This window comes from Tachypleus tridentatus, chromosome 1, assembly GCF_004210375.1.
Source record: "Tachypleus tridentatus isolate NWPU-2018 chromosome 1, ASM421037v1, whole genome shotgun sequence".
Taxonomy (NCBI): Eukaryota; Metazoa; Arthropoda; class Merostomata; order Xiphosura; family Limulidae; genus Tachypleus; species Tachypleus tridentatus.
In genome coordinates this window covers 56,007,296-56,035,000 of record NC_134825.1, presented here as the reverse complement: position 1 = coordinate 56,035,000, position 27,705 = coordinate 56,007,296, and the positions used below count along the sequence as shown (strand labels likewise).

Here is a 27,705-nt window from a genome sequence, read left to right as displayed (position 1 = left end):
GTTTGTTATTTATCTGGTTTCATTGCAATAATATTCAATTATATCAGCAACTAACTTTGTTGACATTACAACTGCAACGACTTCTATTATATGCCATAAACGACAGATACAGCTATTGAATGTCACTCAACCATTCATCAGTCCTCTTGATAGCACAATTTCAATATTTTCTAAATTATTCCTGAGCAATAAATATAGAGGGTGTCGCAAAATGAATATACCAAGATGAAAGTTGAAAACATTTTTATCATATGAGCTAACAATGAAATTCAAAACGAATTATTTTCTGATGACTTGTAAGTTTTATTGAAGTTAATTATTATTACTATTATTTATATAATTTATCATTGTTATTTATCAATGTAGTTTAATGCATATTTCAGAATAAACCCTGATTTGAGTTATACTAGAAATACTGAAGAGATCATCCGGATTTTACCTTTGGGGTTTTTATGGAAATAAAAGTCCACAACAACAAACTAAGGAATTTTGAGGAATTCAAACCTCGTATTCGTGATGCTGTCTTATTTATCCGTACAATTGTGATGGAAAATGTGTTCTTAAAATTTGAACGCAGAATTAGATTGATATATTATAGCCAATAATGAAAGACAAGTAGAATTAAATAATTCTAATAATAAAATTAATTAAATAAAACTTACAAGTCTTCAGAAGTTTGTTTATTTTGAATTTCGTTGTTATTCCAATTACTGCAAAAGTTATTCAACTTTCTTTATAGTATGATCATTTTAATATATCCTGTAGATATCATTATAAGCACAAATAAATTATATTATTAATTATCAGTAGCATGCTATCGTGGCTCTTGCATATCAGTATGTCTAAATTATAAATATTATCTTAATGGGATATAAGCAATATCTTAATTTCAAATATTGCGCATTTATTAACTATCTAAAGCTGCAGAAACGTTTTGTTTTGCTTTCCGCTCTCTGTCACACACACACACACATTATACAAAATATATATCTATTAACTGTCGTTAAGAGATATTCCCGATTTAGTTAAGCATTGATGTAATTGGATGTCAGTTTGATAGCTTCTTGGTGTAACTGAAAACAAATGTAACACAAATGATACATAGGCTTGGGCAATTATTTTTGCATTTTTCGTAACAGTAACATAATTATTATTAAGCTGGAATACTAATTCATTTAGTGCTGTCAAACTGAGAAATGTGTGCTAATTAAAACATCTACATACGTAATTTGTATAATAAGACAGGTTCTATAGACATAATGAAGGATTTATTCAAACAGCAAACAATTTTATCAGTAGAGAACAAAAAATATCCCTGAACACCTCAGTTTAGAAAAGTGTTAGATCTTTCGTTTAAAAACTAAATAACTGTCAAGTTTTTTATTGTTGTTTTGAGGACATGATTCAACCACTTAGGTAGTTGCACCCGTAAACGGATTTCAGAACACATAATGTTATGAAACATATATGAGTAATTTGAAGATTATCTGTGTAAACCACGATAAAGATCGAGTCAATCATAGTTTAAGATGCAGTGGTGTGGTGGCGTTAGTTCATTGCTTAGCTATATTTTATTTTTTTTAATTAACAGAGTTTTTCTTTTTCTTAGCCATCCTTAATCTTTTGCTAGGTCAATAGTTTCGATATGAGTTTTCATCACAAACAAATATTTTCTGGTCTGTACGTACACACCTTTATGCTACAAAATTAATCTAATAAATGAACTAATTAAAAGATATTTTGAACTTACCAATTCTTACAGTAATTTTTATAATAAAGTAATCAGTACAAGAAAAATACTAAATTAAAAATGTCTCTTCTCTAGCATTCATCAACAAAAGTATTTTTGAACATCTTAAAATTTACACTCCCAAGATTCTACCTTCCTAAATGTCCTATCACCCTAGTGTCACCATCACTGGTTCTCATCGTGTCAAACTTAAAGGAAAAGTGCCATTTGCAATCAGTTTATCCACAAGGCAACCTAAAAGTGATATTCAAATCGATGAAAATAAGCACATTTTCTTTTCTTTTCAAAGATAAAAGTACTTTCTAAAGTAAGGTCGCTTGTAGGGTATCACCAGTAAATGTGTCTATATCATGAAGACATGGGAACATTGGTTGAAGAACGAGAACCCCAGTAACTACATTAATCAAGAAGCACGTGCAAAAGAGCTTTTACAACAACTCAGGAATATAAAATCATTTACAAAAATAATATAGCGAAAACTCAAACATCAAATACTGAAACAATAAACACTGGAAAACACAAATGGACGCTAAGGAAAAAGATAGTTCTGTCATATTGAAAAAAAGAAACAAAAAACCAACCAAAAATAGCAATACATTTTACCACTCATCTCATAATATTTATATGTTTATTACTAAATTATCTGTTTGCTATATCTTCGACATCAATGAGTTGCTGACACAACTTCCGATAATCGACTGCTTTTATAACTCTCTCATAATAATAACTAAACAATCATAAAATATTCATTTACAAAACAATATAATTAATAATATTTACACTAACAGTCGTTTATATCATGACAAACTTGTATTTCCATTCATCTGAAGCATGTCTTGCTATTGGTTTTATATTCAGTTGTAAACTTTCTTATAAGTTAATGGTGTTTTTTTTTTTTTAAGATAAGAACGTTAAATGAACTAAAGATGTCTTACCTACATGTCGACTTCAAATATGATTTTATCCTATCATCTAAGCTAATTCAAGATAATTTTTACAGTGATACTTTGTGTATGTTATGCGACATTTTATGAGCTTCAGGACTGGTTTGATATGTTCTTACCTCTTTTAGCAAAGTTTACGCACATTGTTACCTTTGAACAAAAGAAAAATATATTAGAGAATTTTAAAATATTTCTCAATTACTTTCAGTTACTGAACGATCCAAACATAAAGAGTCAAGTGGATCAATTAGCAGCTATGATCGAATCTTACATGAAAATAGTAGCCAAGACGATCCAAGACATAGTTCCGAAATACATCATCTTCTTCCTTGTGAAAATGTAAGTATTTTATTTTAACCTAACGTTATTTATTAAAGATGGGTTTTACTTTTCGTTTATTGTAGCTAAATTTTACCAATGTAGTTTAAGAAAAGTTTCAATTATCACTCAAAATAAATATAAATTTGTCTAGTTACTATTAAATAAAGATAACTTGAGTTATAAGCTTTGCTTGCTTGTAAACAAGTTGAATAACCCTTATTATGCTGATAGTGAAGAGTGGACTGTGAACTAACATGCTCGTGACATGGTGTTGTCACTTTATATATTCGTGGCAATTATTCAGAAATTAATGTGCACAGTTTTACTAGCGCAAAGCTGCATATTTGTATATCTGTACTAAACTCAACCCAAGAATCAAACATCGAATTATAGAGTTATAAGTCTTTAAGTTACGGCTGAGTCACTGTGAAAAGACTGATCTGCTGATAGGTGAAAAGACTATAAAAAGATATTCTGCATACCATTATGTGAAAATATTATCAAAAAAAGTAAACCAGTTACATATCTGGTTAATATAGATAATAAAAATGGTATACAAATTGTAATGCTAACGAAAATGATACGATAAGTCTTGTTATTTTATGTATTACAGAGATACATTTTCCACTGTTTATTAATATTTTGTTGATGAATTAAAAATCTCTCATTCTTTTACAGACTATGATATATGTAACGAAAGAACTTACAGAAGAACTTGTAGCTAATTGTGCTATTGTAAGTATTGAGAAACATATCCGTATATATTAATATAAATAAATGTAATTTCATGGGGAATTATTCTTTATATTTTAAGCTTACCAAAATACATATATATAGTCATCAATTCGTCAGCCAACAATGACACGTTAAGCTAACATTGTTCTATGATAAATTATTGTACTCAGGTTTTTATTTGATTGTTTTTATCCCGATTCTAAAGTGACTTTTACGTAATACTCAAGATTTAGTCTCCGATATCTCCGTGAATTTTGTGCATGTAAAAATAAGCGTTTTTAAAGAGGGGCAAATGACCACCCAATATTTAAAAAACTAGAACGACTATTTTTCTTATCTTTTAATCATTTCCTGTGTTAGGTCACTAATTGTTGTTGGTTGTTTTTTTTTTCGGATATGCTTATTTGACTACTTACACAAGGATGTTTGAATAAATCAGATCCTTCTAGTATCACTTAAAGAGAGCAGAAGGGAGAGTTTTTGAAATTAAAACTACTACGTTAACATTTTCTCCTGAGTAAAAGTAACTTAAACTATCATCATTTACATGTGTTTTGAGCGTCACACAAAACACCTGACGGTCAGGTGAAGTTCTTTATAGACCTAACACGTTGAACCAAAACAACCAGTTTCTATTTCCATGTTCAACAGCATCAGCTGTGTATGAAATAAACAGAGGTGTGTATCACATATAATACTCGGTCACTTTAGCATTATGTCCTGTGAATCAGCTGTGATCCACATAACAGGAATAGGGTTAATAAGCACTTTGCTTTCATATAAGTCCTTAAACCTTTTTGTTTCTAACAAAAGGTCCACGTTTTTTTGGAAATTCCCTACACGCACACCGTGTAGTATTGGATACTCTCCTGATGCAAACATTGGTTCATGGTGAACTTCAATTCCACGACCAAAGACTTGATCCTACAAAACTACTTATTTGAAACAAATATACAGAATTAGCGAGATTGCGGTTCATGATACTCAACACTAATAGTATCCACAATGGAAGACATGATTTACTTTATCCAGAAAATGTTTAGTAACGGTAGTACCTTGAATCGCAAATTCGTTACGTTAAAGATTAACTAAGGATTGATCGGACATTACGTAAATTATTTCAACAAAGACGACCAACACAACAGAAGAAGGGTAGAGACTTGGACAGGAAATGTTGCCACCTACGTTCCAGTCGAAATACCTATAAGAAAGATTGAAAGCTGAATAAGTAGAACAACCATCATGGTTTGTTGTCTGGCTGATTTGCTTCACTTCCTATACCTTCTGAAGACTAATTTCGTGATTAAAATTAGGATATAACACCTAAATTAAACGAGTCGCACTTTCAGAAATGCTCTTTGGTTATTTCTAATAACATTATGTTCCATCAAACGCATGGAAGTAGCTTCTACGAATTAAACTCTAATCAGAGCATGTAACATTAGAAGATTACTTTCTATAAATCTTCTACAACACAACTTGAATTAGTCACCAATTAGAGCCTAATCAATTTCCTTAAAACATTTCACTATTTTCACAATTCTAACTCTTTTAATTAGTGTCTTTGTTTATACGCACCAGAACCCGAAGACTTTCGATTAATAATGTAAATTTCGCTGTTTTGTATCAATTAATGTTGCTGCATTTACATTTTTGAAATAATCAAACTAAGAAGCTCTAACCAGCTACTAAAAATAAAAAAGGGCATTATGTGTGTGTGATCGCCAAGAAAAAAAAACAACCTAGAAATCTGAAATTTTACACTCATACTAAGTGGACCCCGAGTGTGTATAGCTTTTTGTTATTATTACATATCTTATTTACGTGAGTGCACGCATACGCATTTTTTTAATCAAGAAAGCTAGCAAAAAATCACATAGAAAAGAAGTGTTTTCTTATATTCCAAATAGAAATCACAGACACTTTCTTTTATTATAAACGTATAGCCCGTCAAAAATAGCCGAACATGGAGAGGTAGTTAAGGCACTTGACTCGTAATTTAAGGGTCGCGGGTTCGAATCCCCACCACACCAAACATGCTCGCCTTTTCAGCCATGAGGACGTTATAAAGTGACGGTCAATCCAACTATTCGTTGGTAAAAGAGTAGCCGAAGAGTTAGCAGTGGTTGGTGATGACTAGCTGCATTCCCTCTAGTCTTACACTGCTAAATTAAAGTTGGCTAGCGCAGATAACCCTCGTGTAGGTTGGCGCGAAATCTAAAACAAACCAAATCAAACTCGTCATTTTTAAGAAATCAAAAGTCTCCGTTGTTAAAAGATTTCTTTTTATTAAAGAAGTTCGTGATGGAACAGAAGATATCTTAATTTAGAAACGATTTTAACTTTAAAATTGGATTACTATTTCTACTTTCATCATAAATTTTATGCGCTTGTCTTTATGCTATGTTATCTCAAACTACGTATTTACTTTAGGTTTATTTATTAATTTCTTTAAATCATACTAACGTTCAAGACACTTACAAGGTTTCAGTGTCCCCTTACACCACCATCACCAAAATCGTAATGTATGCCAAAAATGAAATCACTCTCATTAGTTGTGATTCATTCGCATAAACCAAAAGAAGCTCTAATCGGTTCAAAATACACATACTAACTTATTCATTTAAAATATATCAACCTAAAAGTCCTAAACTGTCCAGGTTCTTTCGCTAATAGATTTAATTAATGTGGTTCCCTTTCTGGAAATGACAAGCACAGGGATATTAAGAAAGCTCTACAAAATTTAAGGTTGAACAAATCATGTGACAATTAGAAGTGTACTTTAAAACACGTTTTTTTAAACTTATTTATTATCACATAGGTATACAATGTTATATTTATAACACAGGTTATACTAAAACAAGACAACTCCTTAATTTTTATTTGAATTTAGAAGTGTGTTTTTTATGAAAAATAGAAATGAATTGATATGAACGTGATTTTTGTCATGACTAACCATGAACCATTAAAGAAATGCTATTTTCTAATGTAAATAAAAACTACATTTTTACATTTTGCATTATGCTTCTTAATGCCAATTTAAGAATGTTTAATTTTTATTTCTATAGATTTTTGTTGATTTTCGTTTTTGTTTTTCATTTTAAACAGAACACTTTGGTGTCAATTCATCCTGAAGACGTAAAAATCGAGAATACATTAGAATATCAATTGATACTATTGAAACGGCACTGAGAATTATTGGTAAAGTTGGATAGAACTGCCTTTATTCATGTTTAGAAAACAAAATGTAAAGGGTGAGTAATATTTCTTTTTTTTGTTAAGGAGAGAACCATTCATTAAATGTGATGATTAAATTTTAAGCACCATAATTTAGCGTTCTGATTATATACATATAATTTCTTGTTGCTGTATTTACGTCAAACGTTTATTAAAAACGTTGAGAAAAGTTTCAGTCTCTGCAGGAAATTTTAGAAGTTGTAATTAAAAGTAGGATCAAGTCACCAAACAAATGAATAATGAAAATACATAAAACTCGACTGGCGATAAGGGCATATGACTCGCAATCTGAGAGGGTTCGAATCTCGTCAACAAACATGCTTGTTCTTTTAGTCGTGAGGTGGTTGGTCAATAGATGGCGTATGTAGTGTTGTCCAGCTCTCTGCCATCTATTCTATCACTTTCAAACTATTCACTGCTCGTAGATAGCCCTCGAGCAGCTTTGTGGATTATTCCCAAACCAAAGATAAATATCTTAGTTGTATATCAAGTCGAGTTCCTTATGCCTTTTTATTTGAATCAGTTAAGATTAATTGTTATGATAAATCATTGATTATTCATATTGTTATTAGAAAATAATAAACAATCGCTTGACGTTGCATGTGAGTGATAAATATGAAACATTTCACAATGACCATAACTCTGCTACTTAGAATAATCTTACGTTTTCGTTTCACTTTCACTTATTTTGTCATTCCTGAGAAACTAGTTAAAAAATTTAAACGAAAGGCGATTATAAACACCATTACGTTCTATTCACATGGTTACAAAAATACAGAGAAATACTAATAATAATAATAACTTTTTTATCATTGCTTGTGGCCGTATATAGCATTTATACTTTTTCATCAGAGGTCGTGGACAATATATATATGGAACCTGCTATGTGGCCCGGCATGGCCAGGTGGGTTAAGGCATTCGACTCGTAATCTGAGGGTCATGGATTCGAATCCCCGTCGCACCACACATGCTAGCCCTTTCAGCCGTAGGGGCGTTATAATGTACAATCAATTCCACTATTCGTTGGTAAAATAGTAGCTCAAGAGTAGACGGTGGGTGGTGATGACTAGCTGCCTTCCCTCTACTACACTGCTAAATTAGGGACGGCTAGCGGAGATAACCCTCGTGTAACTTTGCGCGAAATTCAAAAATAAACAAACTTGATACGCACTTTTATCTATGGATGCGACGTAGAATCCTTATGATGAGTAATTTGAAATTAGGGATAACAATACCTTAAACTTAGGAGTCTCTGATCTGGGTGACTTGAGGTGCGACTCAAGTTCAAAAATACGTTTCGTTTTGTTCTTTTACCAGGACATAAGTTCACTTTGTGTTTTGTAGTTTAAGGTTTTGTCCTTAAAGGTTTGATCAATAAATTTATAGACTAAAATTTATATCAAGATAAGTGTTAGTAGCGATTTTCTTTTACTTATTTCTTTAGAAAGCAGTAACGTAATATTTGCAGAAAACAAACTATTTTAATACTCTGTACGTTATTTAACTTTGCATACTGTTTTAAAAATTATGAAATTGATTTAATAAAATTTGTATCTCCCATGTGTGCTGTTAATTGGTGCTAATAAAAATCAAAAACGGAATTCCTATTTGTAACGACTTAAAACAGAAAAAAATTACAGCTCACCAGCTAAACCTAACTTATATTGAAGCATTTGTTATTTAAGTAATTAATGTAAACAATGTCTCGACCACTGCTATATCTATTGTATCCCAGTCGGCCTGACGAATCTTGGTCTTAGCGAAAGGCCTTATAAGCACCAGATTTAGCAGATCTAGTATGATTGATATTTTATTAGATTCCTCTTTACTTTCACCCATAAGTGTTTATAAATGCTAGTTGATACTCTTGTAACCGTGGGTTTTGTTTGCCGGTGGTGCTGAATTTGGTCAGAAGTAATAATTTAAAAACAGAAACTGTACAAGGAATAAATTTTATTTCAAACCTCGACACATATATAGATTATCATCTTTAGTAACATACACTTCTTAGAAATTGAAAGCAAAGATAGAGCATTACACCTTTACTATCGACATTTATATTGTGATTTTTGTTTTAGACGAATCGAGGCTCGGATTTTGCCGTTCAGAACTTACTGACCCGTCAGGAAGTAATTGAGATGAAGAAGAATAATGGCCACAGTGTACGAAAACCTAAGAAAAAAATCTAAATTTTAAAATATAAAAAATGTCAAATAATACTTTAAGTTTCTCTACTTTTAATACATTGACTAATTTTTTAATTGATCAAAATAAAATATAATAATTACACAAACACGGAAGGAAAACCTTCATATAACATCAATAGATGGCAGCACAATATAACTTTCCACTAAGGATCGTATATGAGCATTTTTGTTTATTTATTCAAAGTAAACGATGATATATTTTAAAAACTTTAACACTAAATTGTAACATACCTTATCACGACTCGTATACCAATTAGAGTTCGCAATTTAATATAAATATAATAATCCAATAAGAAAGCAAGTACATTGTGACACATTACCGATTTCGTGTTATACACTGCATTAATTCATGATGACAAGAAACCCACTTGCAATTTAACTTTCTTTGCTTACCTATAGATGACCTAAGAATGTCGAAACGTTGTTCTTTACTTTATTTTGATTAAAGTTTTAATACCCATAACAGCCGTCTTATGAATACAAACTGCACAAATGTATTGTATTTCATTACATAATATACACGAATTGTATTTATTATAGCTGTTAAATCTATTCTCGTGCAGTAATTAGATTGTTAATGTTTGAAACCTAGTTTTACTTGTTTTTATTGTGTTCTTTTTCATTAACTATAATTACGGACTGAAGCCATAATATTTGTTGTAATAACGATAAACATTTTATTTTCATGAGTAAAATACAAAAAGTTACTGTCTTCAAAGTGATGAAGTATTTTGTAAACATCTGTTTTTACTACCATACTAAATTTCGTGAAAAAAGTAGTATCTTACCATTCATTAAAATAACAAGGCTGAGAACAATGTTTTGATGATTTTCAAATTTATAATTTTTTAGTTTCTTTTTAAACCAATAAATAAAAAATCCTCCATCAGTTTTCGCCAGAAAATACTATTTGATTTTCTTTTTTACAAATAAGCAAGTATTACAATATAAAAATAAAGTATTATTCACCCTGATTTCTTTTTGTGCATTGATAATCAGCCTGATATATAAAATACCTTAAGGCCTAAATGCATTCTTGAACATTCGGTTGTTATTCTGCATTTGACAACTGATTACCTGGAATATTTAACAAAACTCCTTTAGCTTGACCTGCAAGCATGTAATGTGTAAATTTGACCACTGTTTTGGTGACTAACATTAGTTTTCTTTTTGTGAGAAACAGAAAACCATTTTCAAGGCACTTCTGATAACTGTACTAACTCCTAGTAAGCAAATATTTTCACCAAAGGCTTGGGAGGGCACAAAAGGACTGACGTCGCGTGAGTCTCCAGTTGAGTTGATAGTTCTACACTGTGACGTAATTTACATATATGAATTTAACCCGCTTGATTCTACAGATGGCTCACCAAACTGCAATTTGGTGTCCCCTTCCACTCTTTGGAGGGGAAGGGAAGGCTACGTCTGTACCCCTATCTCCAAATGTTGATCATTACAATAAACATAATTCACGTGATTTCTATACCTTCCTTGTAAAATTCTTAAATTGCTTAGTTAACAAAATTTGGTTTCGTTGTTTCAACGCAAAGCCACGTTGTAATTCCGTAAGCCTTACTGTCACTAACTCACTTGGAAAGTTATGATTAATGAATTATTTTTTTAAAAAAATAGCATGAACCTCTTCTTTACTAACGTTGCTTCTGACAACTGATCTCTTGAGCAGTAAAGATTTATATAGAAATGAAATACTTAATTTGATTTTAACACATTTATTTTATGAAATTCTGCTCAAGTATAAATTACAGTAAATCACCCATAATAGACATTAGTTTCTTGATAATAAGTTATGGAATGAACTTTGCGAGACGAGTTGTTGTTTTTTTATCGTCCTTTGAGGAATGTAACAGACGTGTACATTTTGTAATGACTGGGTTCAATTCCTTCAGATTATTAAGTGAGATATATTATTTATGCTACCTCTAAAGTTGCATTCTTTCGGTGAAGCATGTCCAGTAACAGCGCTGAAGTTGGTATTAAAGTATCATACTGGACAAAACAAATAAACGAAGGTGCACCAACAATGTAACAATTTTTTTTTTTTTTTCTACCACTAGGAGTGAATCAATCGCGGTGGAGCTGTAATCGACACGATCTGTGTTATCAATGACAACTCTCAAGCAGTTCAAAGATGTATTTCAAGTTTCAGGTTAACAAGAGCGCTCGGAAGAAACCATCAATTTATTCTCTTTTTAGATACTAGTATAAATTCTACAGCAGAATGGGTGGTACGGTTATATGTTATAGAAACAGATCACACTTGTTACAGGATAATGACCCATAGTGGAACGTGGTCATGGATTCAACTTATTAACATGTTAAAATCCACAGCTGCGAGATTCACCTTCCTTTATTAATTTTCCTCATTTTAACAACACTCTCCCCTTTTCTTTTTCACTCTCACATTCAATGTTTTCCGTTCTTAAGATTTAGATGCACATTTTCTCAATTTTCTATTCTTTACCATATCTTGAAAAACAAACGAACACTTGCTAAAGCGAATTTTATCTTTGTAATAAAGAGCTAACCCCATAACTTAAATATAAGCACACAGCACTACGCCACTGGTGTTACAGGAGCAAGTTTTCGGATTTGCAACTTTCGAATCAAGGGTTCGATTCCCGTAAGGGAACACAGCAAATATCCCGTTGTGGGTTTGCTACAAAAAGACATAAAACTAGTATTATTTTGACCCAATATTGAAGTTAAATATTGTTGTCGTTAAGTTACAAATGTTACAAAATAATTCGATCTTAAACTCATTATACAACTGGTGTCAACTTACATTCATAAATTTTTATTCTTTTAGCTTAAACCTTGTAACAGCAATAATTTCACGTGACCATTACTTAAACACTGTACATGCATATTACTCTACATTATTGTTTGTTTTTAATTTCGCACAAAGCTACTCGAGAGCTATCTGTGCTAGCCCTCCCTAATTTATTAGTGTAAGAATAGAGGGAAGGCAGCTAGTCATCACCACCCATCGCCAACTCTTGGGCTACTCTTTTACAAAGAATAGTGGGATTGATCGTAACATTATAACGCCCCCACGGCTGAAAGGGCGAGCATGTTTGGCGCGACGGGGATGCGAACCGTGACCCTCAGATTACGAGTCTACTCTATATTATCTCTTTGGGATTGAAATAATAACACAGTCTTTGCTAGCTTTCTTAATGTTAAGGCCCAGCATGACCAGGTATTTAAAGCGCTTGGATCACAATTTGATGGTCGAGAGTTCGAATCCCTGTTCACCAAAACACTTTTGCCTTTTCAACCGCGGAAGCGTTATAAAGTGACGCTCAATCCCACTGTGCGTTGATTAAAGAGTAGCTCAAGAGTTGGCGGTAAGGGGTAATGACTAGCTGCCCTCCACTTCTACTTTATCACTACAAAATTAGAGATGATTAGCGCGGGCTAACCCTAGTGTAGCTTTGAGCGAAATTCAAAACAAACATAATATTAATTGTATTTATGACAACCAGTAAACTTTTACATAGCACGAATAAAAATAAACTAAGTGGAATAAAATGTTGTATATCAAACAACAAGTATCAACCTTCATAGCTTATTTCAGCTATTGATACACGAGTAATTTAAAGGAAGAAACATATTCAATGAAATAATTGGATGCACTTATATCTACACGTAACAACATTGCTCCGACAATTTCCCTGCAATCTCGTATTTTGTATTTCTGATCGTCAAATACCACATTTGTAAAAAACGTGGCTGAGAGGCGATTTTCTTGATGTTATAAAACTGGTTCACCTTGCTGTAATTAAAATATTATAATTATTTCACTTATCTTTAATAGATTTGCTCAGCATAACAGTATAGAATCGACAAAAATCGCACAGCGCAGTTAAAGACTTCTACTTAACCGTAATTCAACGGTGGATGGTCAGTGACCCTCCAGACGTCAACCTGATGTCTTCCTCTATCCTAAAGTATATTTTATAAATAGCAAATTATCACTCTATATTTATCTTTTTTGAAGTCACTTGTAAAGAGAGTCTTGTGGCCTTTGAGGGTATTTAAGAGTCGCATATTTAGCTCGCAGAATAGTTTAGGATTTTAACATTGCTACAACCATACTGTCAGGTAAGTAATTATATAATTATCTGTAAACGCTGAGAGAATACTACATATCGCTGCTGCTTTTACGTGCATACGTTACACTGCTGTTACATTCTGTATTCATTTCTGTCATTAGTTTGGACAAACAAACAAAGCATCAGTTATACATTAATCAGCACCAATCTTGGAGACTTCTAGTTAACTGTGCAAAGTTTTCAATACTGCTATTCTGTGTTATAATTTTTGTTGTTTCTTCTACATATTTAGTTAATCTTGAAATGAGTTTTATATATGCTTTTGAGATTTCGTTGTCTGCCTACTTGGTTCATATATGTTTGACGTTTTTGGACGGTTACTTAAATTCCATAAAATTGGGTAAATAATCTGTAAAGAGAAGAAAACCCGCCCTAAACGAGCCTCTTTTACAAGTTTTCAAAGTGAAATTTTCTCTGCTCCCAATATTTTATTATTATTCTTCTAAATCGGTTTTCCCAGCGTCTCAACAATGAGTCTAAAGAGTATTACGTTAAAAAAACAAGTTTTGATATCAGTGAAGCGAAAAGCACAAATAGTCCATTGTGTAGTTTTGCGCTTAACAACAAAAAAATCATCTTCAAAGTCAGTACTTTCCTATTTTAATGAATGCTTTGTTATATTATATACACAAAGTTTACATGCGATTTTGTAGCCATTTTAAAAACATAATAACTGTTAAAGGAAATACGTGAACACTGGTACAGTGCATGTTGTTCCACAAACAATCGACCTTACTGGATACTTGCATACATATTCGTCATTTGTAAAACAATAGAATACATGCGTTTTCGAATTGCATAAGTTGCTTTTCTTCAGATCGGCATGTGCGCCTGAACACAAGGCTTAAGCTATATAGTAGACTTAAAGTGTTTGTGTAGCCTAAGTCCAGCGATGCTAAGTTTGAAAAGCGTGACGTCTGATCAGGTATTCCCATACGGCTGGACTAGCAGTTCGATAGGACATCGTCAGTGCATCACGAACATAAAATGCAAAATAGAATGGTGTCTCGCTGGAAATGACACTTGCCAATAACACTTGTAAGTGGGAACGAAAAAGTGCTCTAGCATGTCCCAGTATGTGATGAGACTGACTCAGAGGTACTTAGTACTGTCTGCCAAGTGTTCATCTTAGGATAGAAGTCCCATATCCTGGAGTCGTTTACGTCTTCGATGATTTGAATTTTTTAGTTGTTTCAGTGCATGAAAGACTTATCGGAATTAATTTGTTTGTTTATAGTTAAGCACAAAACTGCACAATGGGTAGCCTGTGCTCTGCCCACCACGAGTGTTTCTTTGTTTTGAATTTCGCGCAAAACTACTCGAGGGCTATCTGCGCTAGCCGTCCCTAATTTAGCAGTGTAAGACTAGAGAGAAGGCAGCTAGTCATCACTACCCACCGCCAACTCTTGGGCTACACTTTTACCAACGAATAGAGGGATTAACCGTCACTTATAACACCCTCACGCGCGACCTTCGGATTACGAGTCGAATACCTTAACCACCTGGCCATGCGGGTCCGTAAAAACGAAATTATAAGTAGGTTACCAAATAAAACTATAAATTAATATATATAGTATATTAAAGTAAGTATCAGAAATCTGATGTTACCTAACGCCAAGTTGTATTATCAAAGCATCGAGACGTTCCAGCTTAGGCTTACACAAAGAAACGTTATTCGAGTGAATTATATAAATAAAATTAAAAATTATGTTTAAGGCAGCTGTTTTAAAGTGGGAATAAATAAATTAGATGCAAGTAATTTAACCTGCACAAAAAATAAAACAAATTTTAGCATAAGGTTACAAGAATATGACTGAATTTGTCTATAAAACAAATTTATATTTACACGTGATTTTCTTTTCCATTTCATATGAAAGTATTCCTTCACAAAATTCAATATTTGATCATTACATTAAATATCTCCAGCAGGTTTATCTTTCATGTCATTTTGCTTTCCTTCCTTCCCATTGAATAAGTTCGTTACTAAAGTTTCATTTATCTTTCAGCCTATCGGGATACTCAGAATGAGCAGTAAATTAGGTAGGAAAAAGGTGGAAAACGTTTTTTAAGCCAACATGTTGTCACCAAGTTCGATGGTTATTTTACAACAGTTACATTAACCAGTAACGTATAGCTTGCTGTAGTGATTGTTTGCTTGTTTAGAATTAAGCACAAAATTATACAATGGGCTATCGGTGCTCTCCCAACCATGGGTATCGAAACGCTGTTTTAGCGGTGGGAGTCCACATACATAGTGCTGTACCACTGGGGTCAGCTGTAGTGTAGTTTAGTACAGTCTAATAAACTCTTAAATTATTTTATGCTTTCTGAAAACGTATAGAATTTGACTTTCCCTGTTTTTTGAAAACAGCCAACTACTTTTCTGTATTTTGAAAATTTTTCACCCTTTATAAAATAATTCTTAAAATAGATGCCAGTGTTACAGCATCAGATTACTTACACTGATTACCTTGGATTGTATGGTGAAAATAATAATCTATTCTGCCTTGAGGTTATCTTATATATTGTTATTAGGGGAGCGTAGATTAAATAGGAGTGGGGGTTTCACATATAATAAAAACCGAAAACTGCACACCCACCATATGATAAAATTTGACGAGTTTAATAGATATTGTGGCTGTATATTTTACATATAATAAGTACTAATAAATGTATATCCCATGTATGTTAAATAGTAGGAAACGTATGTTCTACGTACAATAAATACTGGGGAGTATACATTCTGCATATAATAAACATTTTGAGTTTGTTTCTCTCCTGGGAAGTACATCATATATTTTATATTTGTGTTTCACGTGTGGAGTCACTGTGTCCGTAATTCAAGCTAACTTCATGCTGTATTGAGACACAATTGTAGTGACGGAATAATGCGACCGGTCTGACGTCCATCTAACGCAACATTAAAAGTTACTTTCATGTTGATGATTCGCGCAACATACTTTATATCTATATATGTAGCATTATACCTAAAGGTTTTCCACGCAAGGAATCCTTGGTCACAAGTATGGATTTATTTTTACGATATCGCTTCAAGACTGAATGCTAATTATACTGATACTGTGCTTCAGGTGATTAGTAATACTGATCATATAAATAGGTTCTATTGGGTTGATAAATAGCCAGCTATGCAAGAATTGCACATTTTTATCAGTGCTTCTACAACTTGGGTATAAATTTCTTCTAAAATAATTCTGCTTCACCCTCAGATTAATTATCGACTTTTTTGCATACCATTTACTACAGGTGAACCCCACATATTACATCATATTGGATAACTTTAATGCTTTGGCATGTTACAACACTTTATCAGTAGGAGAAACTGAGTAGTACACACGTTAAAATCATTTTATTTTTATTTTTCATTTCATAGAAAAATACGTTGGGCTCCACATCTGTAAATATTGGAATTCATTACAGTATTGGTGCTATTTTTAAGTTTTTTTTTTTGTCGGACTCACATGTTATTAAGAACTTAGTAACCAACAAATCCATGGACCCACAAGAATTCCGTGCGTGAACAGTTTAGAAATATGTGTTTCCAAAACAAAGGGGTTAATATGGGCCCTGATGATAATTCTAAGGTTAATGAATGGGGCTGAGCTATTCAACAAAACAATGCATGTGACCAGAGAAGAAGTGAAGAAGTTGGAATTTAATATCACGTCACGCTGGATATAAAAATTATAACAATGTTCAGAATAGCGGTATAAGATCAAATAAACAGTTTACATTACTCACGATATCCTAAGACGACTGACCTGTTGCGTTCAAACAACTGAACTTTCCCTTAGAGTTTACTTATCTTTTGAGTAAAGATGAAATAGATAAGTTAGTGTTTGAATAACATCCCACCGCAATTGTAATGCCCCAGAAAAGTGAAGGTTTGATGTAGTTGTTGATAAATTCACAGTCTATTATTGTTGTGGTTTATTTTGTGAAATTAGGTTGCTTGAAATACAAGTTGTACGCGAGTCATGACGTTCCCTGGCATTAAAAATCCTCAGAAGGTGCCTTAATAATAAATCTATTTTCAATAGTCATTCATGTCAGTAAAGGTTATAGCATTTTAAAGAAATGGGGAAACTCCAAAAATTTCACTTTTATTATCGTTAGTTAAGAAAAATGACTCTCCTTTCCACAATGGGTATAATCAAGATTTGATTAGAATCAACGGGTAAGTAAAGTAGAGCAGGTGTTAAGGAACCATGGTAACGTGCTTGTTTTTCGAGGATTTTATCTTGTCCTATACATATCTTTGCTTCTCGCGAGCGCGGCACACTTCGTGCGCGTGCAATACTTCGCCCCTCTAAGCATCTGGTACAAACGGATCCTCCCCCCCCCCCTGCAGGTGTTTCTGTTATACTGTACACTACCGTCCCAAACAGAATAATTCGTGAATTCAAGGCAGTTTTAGTGGTAGCAGCTGCCTCGCAAAATCACCTATTCTTTAAACGATGATCACCGCGTGATGCGCTTTACCTTATAACGTGCTCGTATCTTTCAGAATAAGCCGTGGTAAATCGAGTGGTGAATTCATTTACGATGCCGTAAAAAAATGTACGCAGGTGTTTGAATCTAGCTTTTTTTTCTCTACCTCATAAATCTCTCTCCTACGAAATTACAATCAAGTGATCAGCGTTTCAAGATATTCTGATTATAATCTTTTGATGAACTATTTTTTTGCTAAGTTTGATTTTTAATTACTAGAAACAAACCTCGCATTTAACACTATAGATTTACCCAAGACGAGTATCGAAACCCAAAGTTTAACGTTGTAGGTCTACAGAATATTAATTCTGATGACAAATTCTTAAGTTCCCTTTATTCTGCTAGAGCTACTTTCTAAACAGTTTCCACCGAGATATAGGCAGTTACACGAGATAGGAGGGTGGATCTCAGTGAGTATTCTGAACTAATATTATTTGTTTGAATCCAGTTGTCATTTGTATATCAATCGTTAGCATTCAATCTTTTGAAAATGCAATAGTTTTATCAGCGAAGAATAATTTCTGAATGTTTCACAACACAAAAATTATTTCTCAACGTCACGTCTTTGTCAATTATTTTCAAAGAAATGTCATGAAAAAATAAATCTGAAATTTTGTTCTTCTATAAATAAAACATGTGACAAAATGGAGGCAGTAACGTTGTCAACGTTATTATACGTTTTTATTAGATATTGTTTATAAATAAGGAAATGTACTCTCAACGGGTCAGCACATTTATAAACATTACAACCTGCACTACTGACGTTCTACATGTCAATGTTGTCTACTCAGAAATAACAGGAATTTTTAATTTTGTGCATTGATAATACAGATTTATTAAATGTTATTGAAAATAACATTTGTTTTACAGAGGAGAAGAGTTAATTGCTTAACAAATCATAATTTTATGAAAAGTGATGTTGAAGTAATCATTACCCACAAAGAAAGTATTGTGTCACTTGTGAAATATCAAATTGGATTTTAATTTGAAACGAGGATCATTTAATTATTTTAATCATTACTAGCAAAATATTTAACGGGTTATGATGAGAAAAAATGCTGATATTTAAATACTATATCAAGATCATATGAGCTTCATCGATGAATAATACAATTTTCATTTTGTATCTCTCACGAGTTTATATATTTTTTTTATTATGTTTTTGTGTTTCGCTCTGGTTTCTTGAAACGGCGCTAAAGCAAACGGCTCAATTTCGTCATCATCTTTTAAGATTATTACGTTTATCCTGAAATGGATATTGAATTTTGTAAAACATGGCAGCTCTCCCGGAATTAGGCCCGGCATGTCCAGGTGGTTAAGGCATTCTACTCGTAATCCGAGGGTCGCGGGTTCGAATCCCCGTCACACCAAATATGCTCGCACTTTCATCCGTGGGGGCGTTATAAAGTGAGGGTCAATCCCACTACTCGTTGGTAAAATAATAGTCCAAGAGTTGGCGATGGGTGGTGATGACTAGATGCCTTCCCTCTAGTCTTATACTACTGAATTAGGGACGGTTAGCGCAGATAAATTCAAAAAACAAACAACACTTGTTAAACCGTGGCCAATAAACAGGGTATGACAATTAGGCATTTGAAATTACTGTTTATTAATTACAAATTTTCAAAGTTTTGAATATTTGTCTGTTTATTTTGTCACATATCTCCCGCTGGGACAAAGGTAAGTCTTTGGATATATAGGGTGGACGCTGTACGTCGCCTTATGTGACTTTGCTATAAGAAAATACATACACATTTTGTAGTAATTACCTATTATAATGACTAATAAAAATTCAAAGTTTTTATTTTGGAAAACATTGAAGCTTGTAGAAAATAAACATCGTTACAATAAATTATTTATATAGAAAAATATGATTAACGTTTCACGAGCGTCTGGAGATATCCCGTCTGAGGTGGCACTGAAACAAGTAGGTATTTTATATAGAAGTAACCTGAGAAAATATTAGTTCAGAACGGAAAAAAATTAGCATAAAATTACTTGTTCTTCACTCTAAAAGTCATATCTTCTGTTTTATTTGACTTGTATTAACTGAAACAGGATATTTAGCATAAGAACAGCATCTCGGATTGCGCTGAGTACATATTTTAGGTAAATCAAATGTTTGATGCCCAACAGATGGTTAGTCAGCCTATGATATACAGAATAATTCAACACAATCCTGTTTTGGTCGTTACGTTAGCATGAGTTGTATAAAGTTCAAAGTGATATAATTTGGAAACATTATAATTATGTCAGACTGATGCAAACTACCTATAATAGTCTCACATTGTCGTTAATCACATGCGATCAATTGCTGTAGATCATCGTCAAGAACATAATCACAACCATATCTTTTGATTCAGACTTGCCGCAATCGTAGGGTACCTGGTCCGAGAATGAATCAGATATTTTAAGCTGTAAGTGGACATCCATACTTGGCAAGCACCCAAACAAGACACAAAATGGCTCACTCTTAATGGTGCCAATTTTAAACACTATTAAATGGGACTGAAATGAGTGTCCAATTTACTGTTAACGGTTTATAGTGTGGCATAAATGTAGCGTGGATGAGCGATAAACTGGTAATATATTATTCTTTTTGATATAATTTACGAAAATAATAAATATAACAAACATTGTATTGCAAATTAAACTTTTTGCATGAATATGAATGTAAATGGCTGGATAATTCTCAACCGGAATTCATTTGTCTAAATAATTTTCGTTCAGTTTTGTTGGTTGTAGTTAATCCCAAAGCTACACAATCTGTTTTGTGCCCACACTAACATTAGAACTCAGTTGTTGGCCTTATAAGCCTATTTCTTTAAAAGGCAACCGGGTATTGAAGTGTAAACTGATTTTCCGTTGAGCCGCTTGTTCGCTCCTTTACTAGTGATTTCTCTACCCATTCCAGAAGAATATGGGGCTGTCTTTCTCATTGAGTTTCATTTTCTAGTGGTGAATTCAATATTTTCTAGTGGTGAATTCAATATGTTAAATATAACCTATACAGAATAATTGCTAGTTAAAACAGAATGTTCTTGGTTTTTGGCAGTCTCCTAAGTATTAAAGATTACTTCCATTACAATTTCATAACACAGTGTTGTTTTATTTTTCCCTAATAGTTAATCTTTGTCAGGATTATTTTGCATATTTTGGTTGTTTTTTTGTCTCTGTAGTTCCGAAGGAGCTGAAATAAATAAAACAGGAGGAACATGTCAGAAAAAGTTGACCGGAGATTTTATCATATGATTTATCAACATTGTACCTTTTTAAATAATTAAGTAGAAATTATACATTTCTAATATGAATTTTGTTTGCATTTTCTAATTTCAATTGTTTAAAGGTTAAGAGTAATATATAAGTAATTGTTATTTTGAGATAATAGGAAAAAAAAGCTACAAAGGTCTTACAGTTCAACGCATTATATGGTGAAGAATTTCTACATCATCTTGTCTGTTAAAAAGTGTATACAGGATGTTATGAGAGGGTTCGTGTATGAATGAAATACTTAGAAAGTCTGATCCTGAAGACAAAGAGCTTCTTTGACAAGTGTAATTTTAGTTTGTTTTTCAATTTCGCGCAAAGCTACACGAGGTCTATTTGTGCTAGCCGTCTCTAATTTAGCAGTGTAAGACTAGAGGGATGGCAGCTAGTCATCATCACCCACGGCCAACTCTTGGGCTACCCTTTTATAAACGAATAGTGGGATTGACCGTCACATTAATGCGCCCACGGCTGAAAGGGCGAGCATGTTTGGTGTGACGGGAATTCGAGCCGGTGACCCTCAGATTACGAGTCGAGTGCCTTAATTAGCTGGCCATGCTGAGCCTGACAAGTGTAAGCACTGCTAATCGAAATCGAACAGGGATGCATAGTTTTCAAATAGATTGATTATTTAACTGAAACTAAAATCCTGTAAATATTCAGAATTAATTATTTTTAGATAAACCATCACGTTATCTTCGGTGCTATCTGAAACAGATGAAATATTGGAAAAAAATTATTATTCCCTTTTTGTCTTTGTAAACTTACTATTCACACCCTATTTTTCGTTACACGGACTTACGAATAGATAAACTAGCAGTTATTGACCTCTGCTGGCATCTACCAGCTGTTTTTGATAGTCGGCAAATTGAAAGCAATTGAAAAAAAAAACTAGTCATGACCGCCTTCAGCGTGTCACTACTCTTTATTGTACGTGTCCCTAGTTTCTAGAATCTGGACAGAACATATTCATGAAACGGAAACTAATACTATGGAGAAAACAGAATCAACTTTTCTGTTTAAATATAAAGATCTTTGTAATGATGCATTTCAAAATCGTGTATACAAATATATACTTCAACAATTTCCATTGGCTTTAAACATATATACGTATATAAATAGTTTGGATGTCAAATATATTCATATATATACATGTGTGTGTGTCTCTGCGTATGGTTGTGCACGCGTTAAAATCCAATTATTTAAGTTTCGGAATTTTCAAATTCAATCATCAGCGGTGAGCAACAAAAGGAAATGTCAGATATCTCTGTGATGTTTAATTTAAAAACAAAATGCGTAACACATGATATAAGAGGGGTATAAGAATTGCGTTAAAACAAACTAAAAAGTGATGTGTCAACATTTATGAGGATCTTAGAATAGAAAGTTAGTGAATAGGTGAAATCTTACGTTTAGAATATAACTCACAGAGTTCATCTTGCTCGTAACATCAATCGAATTGAAGACCACGAACATCATGCAATCTGTATTTCATGAACATATAAAAGTAGCACTCAGGAAGTCTTGCATACAATGTATATTATATGTACATTCTTCACTATGGTATGCTTTAAGAACATATGTATATATACAATGTTTCATAATATCATAGAGTAGGGTTTCTACGAACATATGCACGTTTTCACAACAGCACAGATGTATTGTTATGAAGCTGGATGTAAGGAATATAGATTGAAACTGATAGAAGTAGAAAAATGTCCAGAGCTAAGGGATTATAAAATTACAGTACTTTAAGACAGCTGCGTCAAAGCGATCTAGAATATATACGTGTGTGTGTATTTCTTCTAGAAACCCACACAGTATATAGTGCTTATTTTGTTCGTTTACACCACAGAGTGTTTTGTGGAAACGTTCACATTTCCTGTTAACCTGATAAAGGACCAACAAACGATATATTTTTCATTTGGTTTGGTTTGTTTTGAATTTCTCGCAAAGCTATACGATGCCTATCTTTGCTAGCTGTCCCTAATTTAGCAGTGTAAGACTAGAGGGAAGGCAGCTAGTCATCACCACCCACCGCGAACTCCTGGGCTACTCTTTTACCAATGAATAGTGGAATTCACCGTCACATTATAACGTTCCAACGGCTGAAAGGGGGAGCATGTTTGATGCGACTGGAATTCGAACCCGCGACTCTCAGATTACGAGTCGAGTGTCTTAACCACCTGGCCATGCCGGGCCAATATTTTTCATAAACGTATAACCACGATTGTAAAGAAAACCCAATATTTAATAATGTTATATGTTAAGATATACTGATTTTGGTAGAACAAAATTTTAATAAACGCACACAAAAGATCAGGTGTATCATTTCACCAAGGTTTAGACAAAATGTGCTTATAATATTTCAAAACCCATTCCATTAAGGAAGAAATTTATTGAATATAGATTACTTGGGCGGTGTGTTTCTTTTTGCTTAATGTCCTCCTAGTCCGAGAGTTCAAGGTTTGTGACTCGTGGTTTTACACTAAAGTGAATGCCACATTTCATTATTCGGTTCCCCTCTAGTGGCTCAGCGACATGTCTGCGGACCCACACTGCTAGAAATCGAGTTTCGATACCTAGAGTGTGGAGAGCAGAGATAGCTCATTGTGTAGCATTGTGTTTCATTCCAAACAAACAGTAGATCATTTCAAAATTTAGAGACAATATGCACAGATAATACATGTTCTATTTTTACTTGAAAATTCTGAAAGAATTAAATAAAAAATGTTGCTTTTATTTCTTCTTTCTCTTTCGACAATACAAAATTTGTTAATTCTAAAGTCATTCGTATTTGTATGCAAGATAATGAGAGTGCTAAGGAACCTTGTTCAGATAAGGTGACTCACAATCTGAGGGTCGTGGGTTCCAATTCCAGTCACTCCAAACTTCCTCGCTCTTTCAGCCGTGGGGGCGTTGTATTGTGACGGTCAATCCCACTATTCGTTGGTAAAAGAGTAGCCCAAGAGTTGGTAGTGGGTTGTAATGACTAGTTGCTTTCCCTATAGTCTTACACTGATAAATTAATGAAGACCAGTGCAGATAACCTTCGTGTAGCTTTGTGCGAAAGTTTAAAAAAACACAAAAAAACAAACAAAATAAATTAGAATAGATAATTATTGCAATATTTTGTTTGGAGATAAGTGTTTGGTGGGCTAATTAAAAATCAAAAGCATGTTGACCACGTTCTATGACATTTTTGAAACATGTTCACTCTTTATTAGATAAACCTCGAGACTTTCAATGCCGTTCTAGTTGAGCTTAGTTGAGCTTAAGCACCTTAGTTTTTAAGATATAAATACGGGCGTTTTTATAATAATCTTGTAGATACAAATTCTTTGTTATGAAATAAAATATGTATCTTATAACCATATTCACATTCGTCATTAACTCTATAGAATAACAAGTTAGGGGATGAATTCTAACATTTTTAACATATATGTATCAAATGTAAACACAAGTTCTTCAGTAACATCACGCAAAATATATCTTTCATATGAACGTATACACATTTCCTTGACGAATATCATAGAATATACCTTTTTAGGTACATACACGCATATTCTTTGTGAACGTTATATAAGAAATATTTTATGAATATATATAGGTACATGTTAATTAAAATCACAGAATATATATTTTACAAAGGTATACGAATATTTTTTCATGAATATCATACATTTTTTACGAGTATATATACGTTTGTTTCATAACATATATCTATATTATAATAATATACATACACACAAACATTTTTACTTTCTTAAAATACATTCTTTGAAAATTCAAACTCTAATTAATTCACAACCAAGGACAAATTATTACTTAAATACCGATGTATAAGATGTTAGTATATTGAATATAAAAAAGTAAAATAATCTTAAAGGTAACATCTACTCCTTGGTTTTGTTCGCAGAAGTTATTTCGATATAAATAATAAATTGAGAAATATGTAAAGAATTTTAATCGAAAACTCTACTGTCGCTCATAATTCATTGTATTAATAAAACTTTATGAGCATAGAGTAATTTCCAAACAGCTATCAATTATATGGTAGACTGGTAGCGTGTTTACATTAACATAACAACAATTACAAGCGTATATTTTGTGTATTAAGAGTTCACCAAAATAAAATAATAAAAAATATCCTTTCTTTTTACTGATATATATACAATGAATATCATATTAGTTAGAAAACCAGGCGAGGCATCAAGGAGCCTACAGGCGTTGCCAGCGTTGGGTAAAAGTTCCCAGTACATCGTCCGTCTGGTGTTAGACTCAACTATTTTTCAATCACGCATTGTCAGTCCGTGACAAGTTCACGTGCTAATTTCAGACGGCTGCCTCAATTTGTTCTTCTAATAGGTCCCGTCACTGGCATCAAAATTTTCGTTCACGCACGTTTTGCACGTTTATTATAACAAGGAATGATTTGTTGATATGTAAGCGCTTTTAAACAAGTAAGCACGCAAATGTTACGTCAACACAATACAAAACCTTAATACAAGAAAAATGGCTATAATAACGAAACAAATAATTTTTTCCTCTAAACCACGTTAAAAATTACTTAGCTTGCGTATCCTTAGCTTCTGAAACAAACTTTGATTGAGCTGAGGTTGAAATCGGGTTATGTTTCGATGAAGCATTATTATTCTCTCATCATTTTCGATTATGTTATCACTTTTGGTCATTCCTATAGGTAAAACAGGAAGGCTATATCGTCTAGGTATTACCTGGGTTTTCAATAATGGAAAAATTGTTACATGGTGCATTTCATTATTCGACAACCATTCCAACGAGAAAGTACATGAGGCATCAATACCCAAGGACTAGTTAATAATTTGCGTAACTGTTTGAATTAGTTCACTGTCTTTGGATAGTTAAGCTGGGCGCAGACAGTATGTACCCTACTACTTCGATTTAAAACAAAATAATGTTTATGAATACATAAATCCTTTCGGTATTATAATCCAGTATAAAAAACCTAGATTGAGAAAAACTGTAGGCAAGTGTATGGGGAGCATAAGCTTCCGATTTTGTGTTTTTGACAACCATCACAATCCCGTGAGCACTATGTTTTATATCGTAAACCCACCTAGCAAGGTATCCGGCCCAAACTAACTTGGCACACATGTTCACATACCACAGCTAAGTATCTTATTAACGGATTATATGTTTATGAGATAGGTATACAAATAATTATAGATAATTGAGGACATTGGTTGGTACAATGAGGCCTCTATGAACCACAGGAATTTTTAACTTCACAGAATATCATATGTATTTTAGCTTGGTGTCACTGATGTTTCGTTCAGGACTAAGTTCACACAGTCGTGTTTAGGCTTTGTTATAATTTTAAAAAATCCAAATGTGTTGTGACCGATGATAGCACGTTAACGCCGTTGAAATGTCGACATATTTTGAACTATTCTATGGTTTTGTTTGTTTTGAATTTTCGCACAAAGCTACTCGAGGGCTATCTGTGCTATCCGTCCCTAATTTAGCAGTGTAAGACTAGAGGGAAGGCAGCTAGTCATCACCACCCACCACCAACTCTCGGGCTACTCTTTTACCAACGAAAAGTGGGATTGACCGTCACATTATAACGCCCACACGGCTGGGAGGGCGAGCATGTTTAGCGCGACTCGGATGCGAACCCACGACCCTCAGATTACGAGCGCATGCCTTAACTGAACAATTCTTTTAAGTTTCATTTTAACTATTATGAACATTATCTACTATTAAATATAATATTATCATCATATATATGATTACGTGTTTCAAGAAAGTAAATACAATTTAGAATCTTCTAGCATAAATGTACATTTAACATAGCCTCCCCAGTGGCTCAGCAATAAGCATGAGGGCTTATAACGCTAAAAAACAAGTTTTGATACCTATAGTTACCTATGTAACTTAACCACAAAGAAAACAAAGTTTCAAATATGTACACAATTATTACAACATTCAAATAATTAAGTGTTTGCTGAATTTATATAAAAACATGATCGCCTTATAAACCATACTTAGAAAGATATTGTTTTGTTTGTTTTTGAATTTCGCGCAAAGTTACACGAGGGCTATCCTCGCTAGCCGTCCCTACCTTATCAGTATAAGACTAGAGAGAAGGCAGCTAGTCATCACCATCCACCGCCAACTCTTAGGCTACTCTTTTGCCAACAAACAGTGGGATTGATCGTCACATTATAACGCCCCCACGGCTGAAAGGTGTAACGGCGTTTGAAAGGCGTTTGGTGTAACGGGGATTGGAACCCGCGACCCTCAGATTACGAGTCGAACACCTTGACCCACCTGGCCATGCTGGGCCTTGTCCTCTGTGAAAAGTCAGCTAATTAGCTCGTCATGGTTTGTTTGTTTGTTTTTTGAATTTCGCGAACAGATACGCGAGGGCTACAAATCACAAATCTTCAGAGTCAGAGTTTGGGCCTAGTAACTATTAGTCGACATCAGTCGCTAATCAAAGTAGGATAAAGCAATTATACTGACCGCTTCCGTGCCCTTTAAACCAGTTTCGGAAGACTGAAGTGCAGTGGGTTTTTGCATCATTCTCATGGAAAAGGTCTGTTTAATTAGGTTAG

The 27,705-nt window shown here is 33.3% G+C and overlaps 1 long non-coding RNA gene across 1 annotated transcript; it reads left to right on the top strand.

Moving 5' to 3' along the window:
* Nucleotides 1-2,905: 2,905 nt before the first annotated feature.
* Nucleotides 2,906-10,037, top strand: LOC143249336 (uncharacterized). Its single transcript, XR_013027740.1, has 4 exons — nt 2,906-3,033; nt 3,694-3,750; nt 6,859-7,004; nt 9,066-10,037. It is a non-coding gene; the product is annotated as an uncharacterized LOC143249336 (long non-coding RNA).
* Nucleotides 10,038-27,705: the final 17,668 nt, after the last annotated feature.